The sequence below is a fragment of the Myotis lucifugus genome, unplaced genomic scaffold (assembly GCF_000147115.1).
Source record: "Myotis lucifugus unplaced genomic scaffold, Myoluc2.0 scaffold_97, whole genome shotgun sequence".
Lineage (NCBI taxonomy): Eukaryota > Metazoa > Chordata > Mammalia > Chiroptera > Vespertilionidae > Myotis > Myotis lucifugus.
The window spans coordinates 3892843-3909361 of NW_005871145.1; the positions used below are offsets into that span (position 1 = coordinate 3892843).

A 16519-nucleotide genomic window follows, 5' to 3' on the forward strand; every position below is an offset into this window, starting at 1 on the left:
TTCTAAGTAGTTGAGTTGTGGCGACCAGGGGATGACTGCTGATGGTAGGCAGGTTTTGTTTTCATTGATGAAATCTGGTGTCATCATATTCCGGTCATCTGTGGAAATATTCTTTGTTTGGGTCTTGAAGTGGAGGGTCTCACTCTGCACGTCCACATTGTGTCGTTTTTAAAGGATGTCTTTGCATGGATGGCTCTCCAGAATCTCAGATGGGAGTGAAGGTCCGGGCCTGTGTGGGCCTCGGCACTGGCCTTGACAGTGAACTTTGTGGCTGTGTTTTGGATTTCAAAGATTTGCCCCATCGCCGGGGAGCGAGCTGTTTCATTTTTTAATAGTAGGTGTTAGGAATGTGGATGCTTTAGCTGGGGACTTTAGAGAAGGAAGAGCATTTGTATATTAATAATTGATAGCTGAATATTAGAATCAGATTAATTTGGACTGGTGAAAGTTTTTTTTTTTTTAAAGCAGTGTGTGCACTCTAGGAAGGAAGCCTTTTCACAGGCACACTTTATAGGGGTTCTTTAGGGCAGAGAGCCGGAATATCTCCTTTTATAGAGGATTCTCATCAACATCTGCAGTTTCATTGAGGGCCTGGTAAAGAAACTGAAATTGGGGCTTAGACCTAAGTGTACTTTTCAGTGTTTATGTTGTTTGTTTACATTTGGTATTCACTCATGTTTGGGCAGTAGACATAAATAGGTCAGCTTTTCTTTTGGTTTTGAAGACTAGCCCCCTCCCCCCCACCCCTACCCCCACCCCCCCTTTTTTTTTAAAAGTTTCACAATTTACTTGGTTTCACGGTTTTGTAGGAAACTGTTACTCCATTTTTATTGGAAATACTATTTTCATTTTCATTTTGGTAAGTGCCTGCCTATTCTTTTTCTGTCTCCACTTGTATAAGGGGTCTACATCATGGGCTTAATTAAAATGAGCTATAGGGGCTATTTAAAATGAAGAATGAATTTTAAAATCTCAGGAATAGCTTTTGATGGCAAAGAGGATGTTTTTATGTGTAGTTACTCATGTTTGTAAAAAATATGTCTGTACTTAAAACTTCTGTAGTGGTACAACTATCCTTAAATGAAGAGCGTAGTAGTAGTGCAGAAAATTCTCAAAACACAAACTTCTGGCTAACATGTTAAAAATATTCCAGGTGCTTTTCTTTATGTCAGACTTTTGCTTTTGTTAATATAATAGTATTTCCAATATGACTGGCATTGCTTGCCTGGCCATAATAGTCTTTTGCTTGAGTGCTTTTGATGGGTTTTAAATAGTTTTTAGGTAATTTTACAAGCTTTCTTTAAGCATTTTGCACGTTGGACTTAGGCAGGTCTTTATGGGTCTGGAATCGTAATAGGTTAAAGAGACTTATACCCTATGCCAGATTTTATTTTTAAGAGTTAAAGTGATGGATGGGGCCCTATTTCTTTTAGTTTTGAAGGGTCCATCCTTTTTCCTATTCAATCTTCTGGAAGGAGTTGCCTCAGATATATTCTTCTCCTGCTTACATGAAGAGCTCTAAATGCTATCCAGCAGGAGGTGCTACAGCAAGATAAAGCAACTCTCTGAATTTTGAGGGTCTTGGTACTTAATATAGCTCTTCGTAGCTTCAACTAAGCAACAGGATTAACACCCTAAAGTTCCAGAAAGATTTTGAGTAAGTTCACTAAAAAAAATTCCATTAATAAATTACATATGCTATTTAAAACTGAACTCTTTGACTGCTTTTTACTTGCTTACGATATTACACAAAGTAGACTTTTGTGGATATCTTAAGGATGCTGCGCCTAGTTACAGAATGCTGTTGGAATTATTTCGAAGAGGAATTAGTCTTGTATTATGTACAATGGCTATAAACAAAAGTAGTTGGTATGAATTGGGACATTTTGTGATCATCCTTATAATATTAATACAAGTAGTACCTGAGATTTTGGAAGAGTTACTTGAGATTTTGGAAAGGGAGATACTGTATGGAGAAAATTTTATACTTTTTGTGTTTATTTTTCTCTCAAATCTATGGACAGTTATCCTAATAGGTAAATTCTTAGGTAATCGGCTTTATAAATACATATGGTTGATGTATTTGAACTGGCCTCCAAAGACTGAGATTCTTGAAATATAAGTAAAATTATATCTGTGGGTATAGATCATTGCTGATGATATGTCCATTAGTAACACTTAACAATAACTCCATAGAGATAAAAGTAGTTTCATAGCATTTATAGCACATGGTCATTTGAAACTCTTGTTAGTATTAGGTGAACTGATTTATCTCTGGAAATATCATCCTACTTGGTGGCGTGTAAAGTTTTATGTCAAAGTTTAAAAACTTAAGAATGTATAGAAAATTTGATAAACCTGCTTTGAGTTTTGTCTGTTTTCCAGGCATAATGCTGTACTTTTTTCTAAGTAAGATCAAATGAGATAATACATGCGAGCGTTCTTTGTAAATTGTCAGAAGCCATGCAGATGTTAAGTTGTTGAGATAGGTTACTAATTAATGCATGGACAGAAGCTTCTGTCTTTAAAATGTTAACTTTCTCCATATCATTTGGGAAATGAGTGCATTAAAAGTGCACCCCAAACACCTTATGATTTTTAAAAAAAAATACTGCTGTGGTTACCAAAAAGCTCTTTGTTACAGTTTTGAAGCTTTGTTTAAAAAATGCTGCCAAGGCAGTTTCTCATAATTTAAGAAAAAGATCACTTTTCCTTTTGTAGATCTTGTGAAATGTGTATCCCCTATTAAAGTTTTTCTTCATTTCTCCATTGATACGATAGTAGTTGATTTTAGTGAATATTTAAATTCTCAATTCTTTTGTAGACTCTTATTAACGCACAGAGTAACAGATGTCATGCTTGAGGTTTTGATTGTTTTGATTGATTCTGCTAACTTTGGGAAAAATTCTTACTAAATCTTTTAAACTTGTTTCAAAGTGTAAAAGATGTGTACTTGTGTGCATTAGTATTAGGTACATGTGTATATCTTTTTTTTTGGAGGGATGCATGAGGAAATGACTACTCAAATCTAGAGGAGTACACTGAAGTATTTCTGTGTAAAAATAACACAAAAATTTAACACTCAGAGCCTAAGCTGTGGCTTTCTTAATCGCGTGTTCACAAATTTTGACCAAAATAAAATAAAATGTAGATAATTAGAAGTCCCTGTGTTTATGAGCATATCTTAAATTTTAGAAGTGACTGTTCTTTATGAAATAACCCCAATTAGTAATTAAATATAGAAACTTGCTTCTGTGAATAGTGAGAAAAACATTTAACTGTTTTGATAAAAATGAAACTGCTCAGGGTAATATTAACTTTTCCATCCCACAGACAGTGAATACTTAAAGCTTTTCTTGAAATACTGAAGTTAAGGTTATATTAATGCGCTTTTAAATTTTGTATCCTTAGTATCTTACTGCCGAAGGCTTTTGTATTTAATTACTATTCAAAGGGAGAAAAGGAAGAGATTAAAGTTTTAGGTCTCTAACCTTTGACAGAATTCCTTTATATCTATATTCAGAGCTCATTTCTTGAAACATGTTTGAATCTTCATATTAATCTGTGCTGGGAAATATTAATGATTTATGTTAACTTTTCCAGAACTTTTGTACATGGGCTTTTTTGTAGACTCCTAAGTATTCTTAAGCAGCATAGCAAAATATTCTGATTACTTTAACTTTACCAGGTGTGTATTTTTGCTGCTTTGAGGTTTTTTTTAAAAAGAGGTAATTTGTTAAAACTGCTTTAAATTTATTATAGGTAATTATTTGTTAAATAGTATATGCTTTTTTCTTTATGTGTTTGTGTATATATGTGGCTATATAATTTTGTAGGCTTTCATATAATTCTTATATATTAAATTTTTGAACAGTTATCTTTTGTAAGAATGTTGAAATAGACTTGTAAAAATAATTTTCATATTACTTGTCTATCAATTCAGTCTTAAACTGGAGTGGTGGTGAGCTCTTCCCTTTTAGAGCTAAAATGTGAGGTTCAGTCATCCTTTGGGTTTTTCTAAAGCAACTTTCTTACCCTAGTCATTTGTTGGGAAGTTTGAATACCCCTCCATTTCTCTCTCCCTCCAATACACTGCAAGCCCCCCCCCCCCCTTCAAAAAATTGTGAGCAGGTCTCATTGAAGGAAACTATTTTTTTCCTATATTTTGGAGTCATCTACGGAAGTGTTCTTCTGCCTTTTTAAGTAGACAAAAAAGTGAACCGGTAATGTGGAGATAGGAGTTGGGGCCTAACAGGTTGGTGATCTAGGCTTTGACTCTGGTTGTGGGCCTAGGGGAGAAAAATAACTTAAACACAGAAGCCAAAAAGATGGTTTTTGTTTTATTGTTTTGGCTGCATTGAGAATACAAACTGTCAGTACTTGAGGAGAAGGAGCAGCAGAAAGGAATTGATTTTTTCCTGCTGCAGATCCAAGTATTGTTAACCATGTGCATTTCTAAGGCAGCATACTTACAAATCAAGCAGTAGTTGATTTTTTCACTCAATTAACAGTTAGAACCCTAAACTGTTTTTTTTTATTTTAAATAAGTACCAAAAACTTCAGAGTAATGACAATAATTTCCTGATAAAAGTGGGTGATAGTAACCATGGCAACTGCTATCTCTGGCCTTATGGACAGTATGTTGTATTGATGAAGCTTCAGATCCTGTTGTAGCCTGTCACTTTTATGGTGAAATGTAGTAGCATGTGTTGCAGGTGATTTTTAGCTGGATTGTGTTAAATTTGTTTGCCAGCTTATCTTTTCTTGTTAGGAATTTCTTGGATTGTATTCCACAGCATGTTTGTGAAGGTGCTGTTGCCTGAAAATAACCCACCACCTGTGTTAGGCCTCCTGATGCAGATTGCACTTAGTTCTTTCCCAGCCTCCTCCTTCAGTCTTGCAAAACATAGGGGTGAATGTAGAATCTGAATAAACATAGATTGCAGCTCCAAGTTATCTGCTTGGGGTTGGACATGTTATTGATAGTTTTAATGAAAATCTTTGTGTTTTTAGAAGAGGTCAGTGGCTGAGAGAAATGGGTTTGTAGTTGGAATATATTTTCCTAAGTGTTCTTTCCAGAAATAGGTGTGTGTGTGTGTGTGCGTGTGCGTGTGCGTGTGTGTGTGTGTGTGTGTATGTGAGAGAGAGAGAGAGAGAGAGAGAGAGAGAGAGAGAGAGAGAGAGAGAGAAGGGTGAAAGTTGAGGGAGTAAATTTTGAGTAAGGACTTGACAAGTGAGGAACTTACTGTTTTTTTTTTGGTGTGTCTGATGATGTTATGTGTATGTATTACTGTAAGCATTGTAATACATACACATAACTGCTATCCTAGTGGACAGTATTAGAGTGTATGGGAAATTTTTTCTTATAAGACTTTTAAGGAAAATTATTTATAAAACCTAACTTGAAAGACTGTTAAGAGGAAACCTGGTGAAACAATTAAAACTCTTTTATTTTGGGAGTGGGATAGAGAGCTTAAAAACTGATCCAAGGAAACTTTGAGAAAATTGTTTCAAAAATTATGTATTTAAATATAATTTTAAAATTATATCAAACTTTCTGCTTTTTAAGCATTCCTTTTATGTACTTATCCTGTTTAAGGTTTTTCTAATGTGAAAATGTTGAGTTAAATATAAATTGATACTTTTTTAATTATGTGCTAAAGAAACAGTGCCAGAGTAGAGAACAAACAAATGAGATCTGAATTTGACCATAATAATAAGACCTAGTCAAATTGTGTTAGATAGTTAAGATTTTGTTGAAACTTAACTGTGGTAGAGTGAAGTGGTTTACTTACTACAAGTCCCAGGATGCATTGTGATTTTTTGCTTAACTCCAGATTAGAGTGTTGCATGCTGGGACCTGTAGTTGATTTAAACAGCACAGGGAACCCTTCCCTCTTGTCTACTCCATTTTATACATAGCTTCCCAAGCTTCTAAGAACTTTCTGCTAAGTAAAGTTTGATTGCTAATATCATGATTATGATGCTGCTGATATCCTAAAGTGAGTCTTCAGAAACATCCTAGTGTTTTAGTTTACCTTAGATTAGTTGGTTGTTTTTATTAGCTACTATAAGATTTGTATGTAAAATAACAGATATATATGTATGTGTATATATATTCAAAACTTGACTTAGCAATTATAAATTGTTTTTGTCTGTGATGATATTGGTCTCTCTATAATTATAGCATTACTGAATGATAGTATGGGCATTAGAAGTCTATAGTTAGTTGTAGGGCCTGATATGTATATGCTGTTCTCTTTTTTTTGCATGGGGTCAGTTACTAGGTAAAGTTGGATGGAAGGGTTTGTTTTTGTGTGTGTGTGTCAGTATTTACATGCAGAGTTTTTTTTATTCTTCTGTAATAATTGTCAGCATCTTGAAGCACAGTATTCTTTAAATAGAAGACAGAGTCCTGAAAAGGAATGTGGTTTTAGTGTAAACTTAACACTCAAAGCTATAGTGTGAAAGGTAGAAAAAATGTAAAGTTTCTTTAATAATTTGCTTATATTATCATTTATAAAATTAAAATTTCTGTTGCTCTGAGAGTTCTAATACTTTAATATCAGAGTGTTGTTGTAGGGATTAAATGTTAAAATCTGTGAAACTGCTTAGCACAATGCCTGGCACATAATAAAGGCTCAGTAAATGTTTAGAATTAGCAGCAGCAGCAGTAGCAGTGGTTATTGCTATTTAAAAAAAAATACCATGCTTTACATTTTTCTTCTGTTTTGTATTATTTGATCGGAAGCCCAGGCTGTTCTAACAAGGCCTTGAGATTTTTGGGCTATGGTAATGATGTGGCAATTTCTTAGAATTTTTTGCTGTAAATAAGATGTCTTTGCACCTTAATTTCTCCCAATGTGATATATGCCCAAAGTAGACAACCAACCAATAGTAGCAGCATTTTAACCAGGTTCAATTCTGCCTACTTAGTACTTGTTGCCACTGTACCACAGCTTTTGATTGACTTTGGAAAGTTTAGACGATAATGAAAATTTCTTTATTCGTAATGTTTGCACTGGTAGAATATCCAAACTAATTGATTAATGAAAATAAGATGCTGCAAAAATGTTCTTCATATCACAGTATGTATAATCTTGGAAAAATTCTATTGCATTTAGAGGCATGAACCAATCTATCACCACAATTCACAGTGTTACAGGATTGATGTAATCGAGGCCAGTGAGCAGCCCCAGAAAGAAAATGTAGTTTCAAGTATGTGGGTTGTACTTGAAATGTTAGGTTAAAAAAAATTGTATGTCTCTATATTCTTTTTCTCTTTCAGGCTGCTCTGACTTCTTTTAGGCTCTTGAATTTGTAGGGTATTTTTATCTGCATGGATGGTCCCTTTTTGGTTTTTGAGAAGAGAAAGGGACACCTGGGAATATTGAAAAAAGTAAGCATAAGTTGTATGTGCCTTAGTTTGAGTGTATGCAGAATCAGGGAAATGCCTTTCTTACCTGTTTGGCTAATATCTACTCCAGCTTTTTCCCTTGTGCAGAGTTCCTGGAATATTATTGCTGAGAGCTGCTGTATTCATTTTAGAAAACTCTGCCTTTTGTAGTAATCATTTAAGTACTTGTTTACATAACAAACCAAACCACTATAATAACACTAACCTTTTCCTCCCTCATAAATATGAACTGAAATTTGTTAATGTTTGTATACTAGACATTATATAGATTTTTTTAGATGTGTCAGAATTTATAGAATCTGGTCTGATATGCAAGTCACATTATAAATGGTTCAATTTATTTTATAGTAACTTGTCTTTTCAGGACCTAATATTAAAATGAAATAAATTCAATCATTACAAAGAGGTTAAATACAATGGGCTAAATATAAGGGGAAAGTGGTCTCTGGTATTAATTGGCCACTGCAGGAAATATCAGGTTTGGGTGAATTCTCTTTATCTACATTTTATAGTTACATGTACTTGTGAAATTCCTGAAATACTAAAGTTGGAAATAAAGAAAGGAAATGAGAGTACAACTGACAGACATGTAATTCCCTATAGAGTCCTCTGACACGCCTAAATTACTGAGCACAATTTTCTGTCTTTTTAAAAAATGAAATGTCCCAGGCCAATGTAGTGTAACAGTTGTGGTGATGTCAGAAGACCAGGCCTGTCACTAGCTGTGCACTCTTGGGAAATTCAGCCTGGCTGGGATTTAGTTTTCTCAGTGGTAAAATGGGCATAATGATAAAAGCCTGCTTCACTATGCTGTTAAAAGGATTAGATGAGGTAATACTCATGAATGTACTTTATAGACTAGAGTAGTATATATAAATGGAGTTTTTAATTCACTAACAGATGGCTGGATTTTAAGATATTTGTTCATGCCATGTTAATGTTAATATTTTTAAAAATTTAAATGTATGAGTTAGAAACATAATTGGTGATCTGAACCCCGCCTATACACACACACCACCACTATGGCCAGGAGACAAGTTCTTAACATATTTACAGGGTAGTTCTTAACAGTATGTGCTGACTCGTTTGTGTGTGTGTGTGTGTGTGTGTGTGTGTGTGTGTGTGTGTGAGCGCGCGCTTGTGTGTACACACAAATATAACTGTACTGGTGTGTTGTAATGAAAAGTTTTAATTACGTGCATGCTGAAAAACATTTTTATATGTTAATAAATAATCTTACACAAATATGTATATTTGTTCTTAGAGAAATGGTGTAGCTATAAGACTTCAAATGTTTGGCAAGTTGTGAACAGTTTTCATACTTTAGAATTACCTGTTGTTATGATATTAATAATAATATTATGTTAACATTTACTGTGCTAATGTTATGTACTGTGCTAATAAGCCTTTTTACATATAGGATCTCACTTAATTTTAGTCCTCACAGCAATATTCTGAGGACTTACTAGTATTACCCTACCCCCATTTTACAGATGAGGAAATAAAGGCTTCCCTGGAATTATGTAGGTAGCAAATGATACAGTCTAAATTCAAGCCCAAGTTTGATTCCAGAGCCTCTCCTAAGTCATAATGCTGTACTAAACTATGTAATTCCCACAGAAAGTGAATTACTAAAGAAGTTTTCTGCTTACTGAAATGGCCATAGCAAAGGAGTGCCACTTTAGAATGTTTCATGTTGATTTGGTTTGGGTTAGGAAAATAATATGCATTGGAATGGAATTGAAATGAAGGCATTTGGGATATGCACATCACCAAGCACAGTGCCTAGCAGGGATGGGGCCTACTGTCTAGTTGTTCTTCTTCTTCTTTTTTTTTTTATCCTCACCTGAGGATATGTTTTTATTGATTTTAGAGAGAGAGGAAGGAAGGAAGGGAAGGGGAAACAGACAGACAGACATCAACCGGATGTCAAACCTGAAACCTAAGGTTGCCCTGACTGGGAATCAAACCCGAAACCTTTTGGTGTACTAGATGACGCTGCAACCAGTGAGCCACCCGGTCAGGGCTACTATCTACTTCTTAAAGGTTGGAAGTTGAGCACTTTAGCAGGGTAGGTTATTTTGTACATTTTCATAGTAGATGCAAATATGTAGTTTACATTTGCTATTTCAATTAGTGTTTTGTAACTATCAACATTTTAGAGGATTTGATGATAAGTATATCCTTTTAAGAAATATTATAAATTACTTTCAGAGTTATGAAAGTAATTCTAGCAATATAGATATATATAACGTAGAAAATTAAAGTTATCCCATTCTCATTCTTCTTTTAAATTTTCCTGTGCATTTCAATATGTGCATTTAAAATAATATATATTTTAAAAAATAAATAGAATTATACCATAATACTTGAAATCTGCTTTTTACACATGGCTATTTTTAAAACTTGCTATTTTTTAAAATAAGGCACAGGTAGGAAGTTGGAGTGGAGTTGGAAGGAGAAAGGTGGGTAAGATTCATAAATTAAGATTATAAACCTACATGGACACAGACAGTAATGTGGTGAAGGCCAGGGGTGAGGGGTGAGGGGAAGGAGAATATCTGTAATAGTGTTAATGCTAAAAAAAGATGATAAACCTAATGCCCTAGGTCTAGGATGATTATTACCTATGGACAAAAATCATTTTGAGTACTTTTTATTTGTGCCTAATGCCTTAAAGATGATCATTATTATTTTTAAAACTTAAAAAAATGTTAACCAATTTAAAATGACAACATTGTTTTCTGTCCTACACAAGTAATTTAGGAGGCATCATTTTCAGAATTAAATTCTACTAGGTTATTTTGGTAGCTAGTTATGAAGAGATGTGGTTTCAGATGAATTTTTTTTTAACTGGTAGTCTCTCTTCTGGGTTGTTAGGAGTCATTAATTCAATATTTATAAAGTAAAATAGGGTTTTAAAACTAAGAAAACCCTTGTAATGTTTTGAATAATAGAAACTCAAACCAGTACTGCTTAATCAGCATACAGATACCCTGCATAGGAATTAGGCCTGGTACTCACATCTTAATGTGTTAACGTTGGCTGACCTCACCCCCACCCCTATCCTTACTCAACCATCATCAAATGCTATACTGGTAAACCAGCATTTTATTTATTTATTAAAAATATTTTTTTATTGATTTTTCTTTTTAGAGAGGAAGGGAGAGGGATAGAGAGATAGAAACATCAATGATGAGAGAGAATCATTGATTGGCTGCACGCTCCCTACTGGGGATTGAACCCGCAACCCAGGCATGTGCCCTTCAGTCCGCAGGCTGACGCTTTATCTACTGAGCCAAACCGACTAGGGCTAAACCAGCATTTTAAAAAGCAGTTTTTAAAAAAACAAAACAAGGTAAATTAATTGGATGTGCCAGTAATTTATCGAGTGCCAGTGATTTTTTTTCTGGCATTATATACAAAAGACACACTCAAGGCCTTATTTAACTACATTAAATATAATCTCCTGATTCTGGCTTTGAGAGTTTTAACTTGTTAGTAAGGTTATTATAATTTACCTTTATAATTTTTAAATTAAATTTATTTCATAGGTAATAAGTTTTTTATTATAGAAGTTTTTGTTTGTTTGTTTTTTAAAAAAGGTCTTTCTAATACTAGAAATGCACTCTCTGTATCAATGGTGCTTTATGCTTCTTTAGACCTAAATTCAGTCAAAGTGCTAAAGCCTGTCCTTGAAATTCTAAGAATGGAGTCTGATAGGGCATAGCAGTTTATTTAAACTATAGTATAGCCAAAGTTTAAGCCAAATTAAGAGTATTTCTCATTGATAGCATTCATATGTATTTGTCATTTTGTGTGGCTCAGACCATGCCATAGGCCTACAGTATTTTATTATTTCTTGTAATAGTGTGTATAAAGGGCTCAAACAATTGATATCATGGATAGCAAAACTGAGGCCAAGACAAGAATTAGAGTAAGTTAGTGTCAGAGCCTAATTTTCCTGACTCTTATCTTAGTTTCAGGCTTCTTAATCTGTAGTCTCCAAACTTTTAAAAATTATGGCCAGTGAAATGTGTATTTATATATAATTTTCTGAACCTAGTATTTTATGTATGTTATAAAATGCACAGAAAATGTGAAATTTAAAAAAGGATGAGATTTAAAAATGTAAGTTGTGATAATTTTTTCCCATGGCTGCCATCCTTCCCCAGGGTGGGTGCACTCCCTCAGAGACTAGTGCTCTGGATAGGCCATTCTCCTACAGAAGAGGAAGCCATAGGGACATCTGGAGGACAGTTGGTATAAGGTGTGGGGCTTTTAAGTTGGAGTGATCTTTTGCAGCTTTTTAATTTTAAAGAAACAGCCTTCCTTTCTGAGAAAGGCTGGAAGATGGAGAGTAAAGGCCTTGAGAGAGGTGAGCTTAAAAGACAGAAATATAAGCCTTATTTGTTTCCTTCAGAGTTGACCAAAGGGAAAAGGCTGCCTACCCTGACAGCTCCTACTCCCACTATGGAGTGCCTTTTCTGTTGTTGTTAGGCAGTTTATAGAATGCAGGATAGCTTGGTAAGCGTCTTCTCTGTGCCTGATATGACGTAACATTGTGGAGTATGCAGCATGCATGTTAAATACAACTGGTTGTATTTGGCTTTTTGCTGCAGCGTTTTTTGAGGATGCCTTAAAAAGCAATTACCACTAGATAGAGTTGGATATGTGAAAATTATTGAAAGCATCATTTCATGGAGACCAAACTTTGTAACTTAAATTATTCTATTTCGTATTTGTTTACTTTTCTTCCTTCCCCCTCCCCCCAGCCCTTCAGTACCTCAGAGCAAAGAATTCTTTTTCTGAAAGGAACAGATGCTGCTAACTTATCAGGACCCAATACTAAAAAGCCTACAAAAATCTTTGTGCTGCCTATTTTCTTTATTTCATCTATATGCAAAGCATATTGTAATTATTGCTGTTTAGAGGGTTTTAAGCTGATGGTTTCTCCCCACCCATTTTGTGCTCAGGGGAGATAGATTAGGAAAGCCAAATGGACAAGTTGGTATAAAGAAATAATGACCACTGAAATAAAACAGTAGTTCAAATAATAAGCAAACCAGATACAAATGTAGAATGAAAATATCTTTTAGTAAAATGTTAGCATGCTGTACTTGGAACAGATGCCACATTAATTCAAAAGAGAGCCCAGAAAATGTGGCAACTTTACGATGTCAATGGAGGGAGCTGCAATAGTTCCTGTTCTCATTGTGTCAGGTTCTCAGTACCTCCAGGTCCAGTCCTGTCCTAGATACTTGTTTTCTATGTATGTTATATATTAATATACAAATATTAAGTCCATGCATAATATTTTGTTTATGTAATTAAACACATTGTCATATTTATAGACATTAGGGTAAAAAGCCCAATAACTTAATAATGTAAGAGTAATGATTCTTGTGATAAATATGCATATCAAGATATGTAGAATTGGAGGCAAAAAGTGGGCTTTTCTCTGCACCCTTGAAGGGACATTTATGATAATGAGCTAGTCTAAGAATTGAGTTTTTCAAAGAGGCCTAGTGGGTTTTGAATGTAGAATTTGGACAAGTTGCAAAACTATGAGAATTTTGCATTTTTTTCTCATTTAAATTTGTAGTTATCATTGGACATTTGTTATGATTTTTAAGTAGCTTTGATTCATTCATTCCTTTTGTGGTATTTTTTATCGTGTTGGAAAGGAGAGAAAGGGTACTATATACACTTGGATACTTCCAGAGTGACATTTATTTTATAGAAGATTGCGCTGGGACATCACTGAATTGCCCGTATCTTTCATTGCATGGTTGGTGTGGGTCTGAGTGTAGAGAGAGATGGGCTGGGGGCTCTTCACCAGATTTACAGTGTGTGACTTCCTGAACTGTGTAGTGATCTAATCACCGGGGGCATATCCTGTAAAGTAGTCTGGTGCGCATGCTTAGAAAAGCGCTACCGTTTTTTCTCAATTAGTCAAAGTACAAAGGCTTATAATTTAGTAATATTGTTTAAAAGGTTAAACGTTCTGATTTCTTGCAACTCAAGTGAAGGGAAAGTTTTAGCATGGCAGTGGTTGAGAGTACCAGAGCTGGAGCTGGAGCTGGAGCTGGAGCCAGGCTGCATTGGCTCAGATCCTGGCATGCCCTGTATTAGCTCTTGTGACTATGGCTAAATCACTTCACCCTCTGTGCCTCTGCCTCCGTTTCTTCATCTGTAGAATATGAATAAATAATAGTACCCTGCTGAGGTGGTTATGAGGAATAAATGAGTTAATGTGGTAACAATTAGAAGTGCCCAACACCTACTAAGTGCCAAATAAATGGTAGCTATTATTCGGTACTATTACTTACCTTTAATTCTGGACTCCTTCCTTCTCTTCTCAAGGCTTGAGACTGATGTTGAATAGTGGGGCAAAAGCCTTAGCTTTGGGGCCTGACCTCTGGATTGGAATACCGGTACAGCCACTTAAGTTGAGTGTGTGACCTTGGACTAATTATTTAAGCTCCTCTCAAAAAAGATTTCTCCCATTCATGTTGTGTACCAAGCACTGTGCTGTTCACTTTCTATGATATAGGGATGATGATATCAACCTCCTTGGATTGATGTGAAGATAAAATGGAGAAATCTTAAGTCATTTGATAAGCAATAACTGCTGTTATCATTGTTAGTGTTACAGTCCCACTAAAAGTTTATGGGAAAACAGTAAATATGGGAACAGCTTAGCTGGAAAGGAGAGTATTTTCCTGAAATGTCATAGTGAGAAAATGTGTGGATGGGAAAGTGTATCTAATGAATCTTTGTTTGTGAATACCTCCAAGAGAAAGAGAAAATAAGTGGGAATATGTTAGATTTAACAGGGACTTTAAAAAGTATTTCAGGGCACTTTATATTTATTAAAACCCTAGTGATACAAGCTTTTTTTATACCAAAATATTGGTGCAGCTTACAATAGGTGACTTAGCGTCAAGGTAGTAAGTATTAGACTAGTCATTGTAACTCACAAGTCCAAAATACTAATTAACTAGTCAGTGCATTGGGTCTACTGCTCAGGACAAATTGTATCTGTGTGTGGTTAGCCCTTGAGAGCACATGCTTGGATGTAATAACTAATGGAAACAACTATAGAACCCCAGACATACAAAAGTGGCACAAGAATGCTTTCTGGTAATGATGGATACAGTTTTATTTGCCTTTTGATTTGGGGTATTTTGACTTTGTGAAATTTCCTTTCATCTGGTGCCTGGCCTTTTTTTTTATGGCAATTGCTATTTTCTTTATATTTAATTGTCATGTGTTACCTATACTGAGTCTAGACCAGGGGTGGGCAAACTTTTTGACTCGAGGGCCACAATGCGTTCTTAAACTGGACCGGAGGGCCGGAACAAAAGCATGGATGGAGTGTTTGTGTGAACTAATATAAATTCAAAGTAAACATTATTACATAAAAGGGTACGGTCTTTTTTTTTTTTTTTTTAGTTTTATTCATTTCAAACGGGCCGGATCCGGCCCGCGGGCCGTAGTTTGCCCACGGCTGGTCTAGACACTGGGCCTGAGAACAAGTTGATTGTGATAAAAACCACCCTTTAAGTCGCTGCCTTACAGTGATCTCAGCATTAAGATTGGGGTTTTTTTTTTACTAAGAAATTTGTGTTTTTAATATATGGATTAGTATGTTTATATGTATGTGAGTGTGTATGTGTATCTATCTATCTGGTAAGTAAAACCAGTAATTGAGGAAAGGGGAATGATCATTAAGTGTGAAGCAGAATTACTTTTATTCTTTCACTACTAATTTGGATCTGAAACTTTTTTGACCTTTGTATAGTTATTTTTTTTCTGGGATTCAACAAATGTGTTTGTAATAGCATCCCAAAACATCCGGAATATGCTATATATTATCACTGGTGAGCATTTGAGTTAAAGTAGAACACAGTTGACCCTTGACCAACATGGTTGGAACATGTGCGGATTCTTTTCTCTTCCCTGTATAAGTTGATCTGCACAGTTCAAACCCATATTGTTCAAGGGTATGTTGTAATAACTTCCCTTAACTTTTTTTCTCATTTACCCAACTGCATCATTTGATAAAGGTCTTGTAAGTGGATAGAAGTATTTACTATATTTTGTTTTGTCTGTGTTCTTCTCTGAGTAGAAATTCCAACAGGTTTGTTTTGATAAAGTGCTGTACTTTAGCTCAACATATATTTTTAAAATTAAGCAATTTTATAGCAGGCTGTATAGTTTTCTTTCAGTTAAAAAATTATAATGTTACTTTACAATAGCTAGAGTGGTCAGTAAGTAAAGCTTTGCAGCTTTAGAATTAGCATAGCTTATGTACAGTATTAAGTTTTCTTCAGCCTGAATGCAGAGCCTGTAAAAATTGCTTCTCTTGGGTAAATGGAATTGTAAAAGGTTTAAAAGTTATTTCATTTTAATAAATATAGAAGTTAGAAATAGACTCTATGGGGTCTTTGGGATTGATTTAAATAATTATACTATTTTGAAAATCAGTTTGCCCCTGCCTAATTTGTAAAAGGTGGGGCTGCCTATGACTGGGCTGAGCTCCTGGGACACTTACTTGTGCGGGAACAATCTGGTTTGGCGGTACTTGAGCTACTTTATAGAGAAATACTACCATCCATTGTGCACACTCCTCCGTTGCCTTTCCTCTTTCTCTCTTCCTTACTATCTCTTTGCTGTCTCTTCTCTGTCTATCCATCCCCAATGTGCTGCTGTTCATCACTTCCTCCAAAGCCACCACCATCCTATTCTATTTTTCTTAAAAATAAAACAAAACACCACAATTATTAGTTTTTAAACAGAGAGCTGTTATTAAGACCTTAAGGCTTTAATAGTTTGTGTACCTCCTCATTTTGGGCCCTTGGCCAGGAATTGGATAATGGATAGCTTAAAATCACTTGTGAAGTAACTGAGTGTGAAACATTGTATAGCTGGACTAAGGGAGAGAATAGAAAAAGACCTTTTTACCTCAGAAGTTGCTGTATGTCTGATAGGGGGGAGCTAGGGGCATAGTGTGGGAAGGAGCAGCCTTGTTACTGACCTAAGATAAGGGAAATGGGAAGCATTAATGTATTCGATTGCCCTCTGTAGTCCTGTGGA

The 16519-nt window shown here is 35.1% G+C and overlaps 1 protein-coding gene across 15 annotated transcripts in view; it reads left to right on the forward strand.

Moving 5' to 3' along the window:
- The window catches only part of PHF21A (PHD finger protein 21A), a 161005-nt gene that overhangs the window by 1694 nt on the left and 142792 nt on the right, over nucleotides 1-16519 (forward strand). The window contains exon 1 of one of the 15 annotated variants that reach the window (XM_023756669.1): nucleotides 1515-1657. The exons of 12 other annotated variants lie outside the window; for them this stretch is intronic. The gene's annotated coding sequence lies outside the window, so the exon portion shown is untranslated. Of the gene's footprint in view, nucleotides 1-1514; nucleotides 1658-5918; nucleotides 6003-16519 lie in introns of those variants that run through there. 2 more of the 15 variants (XM_023756664.1, XM_023756662.1) reach the window with 2 other exon arrangements.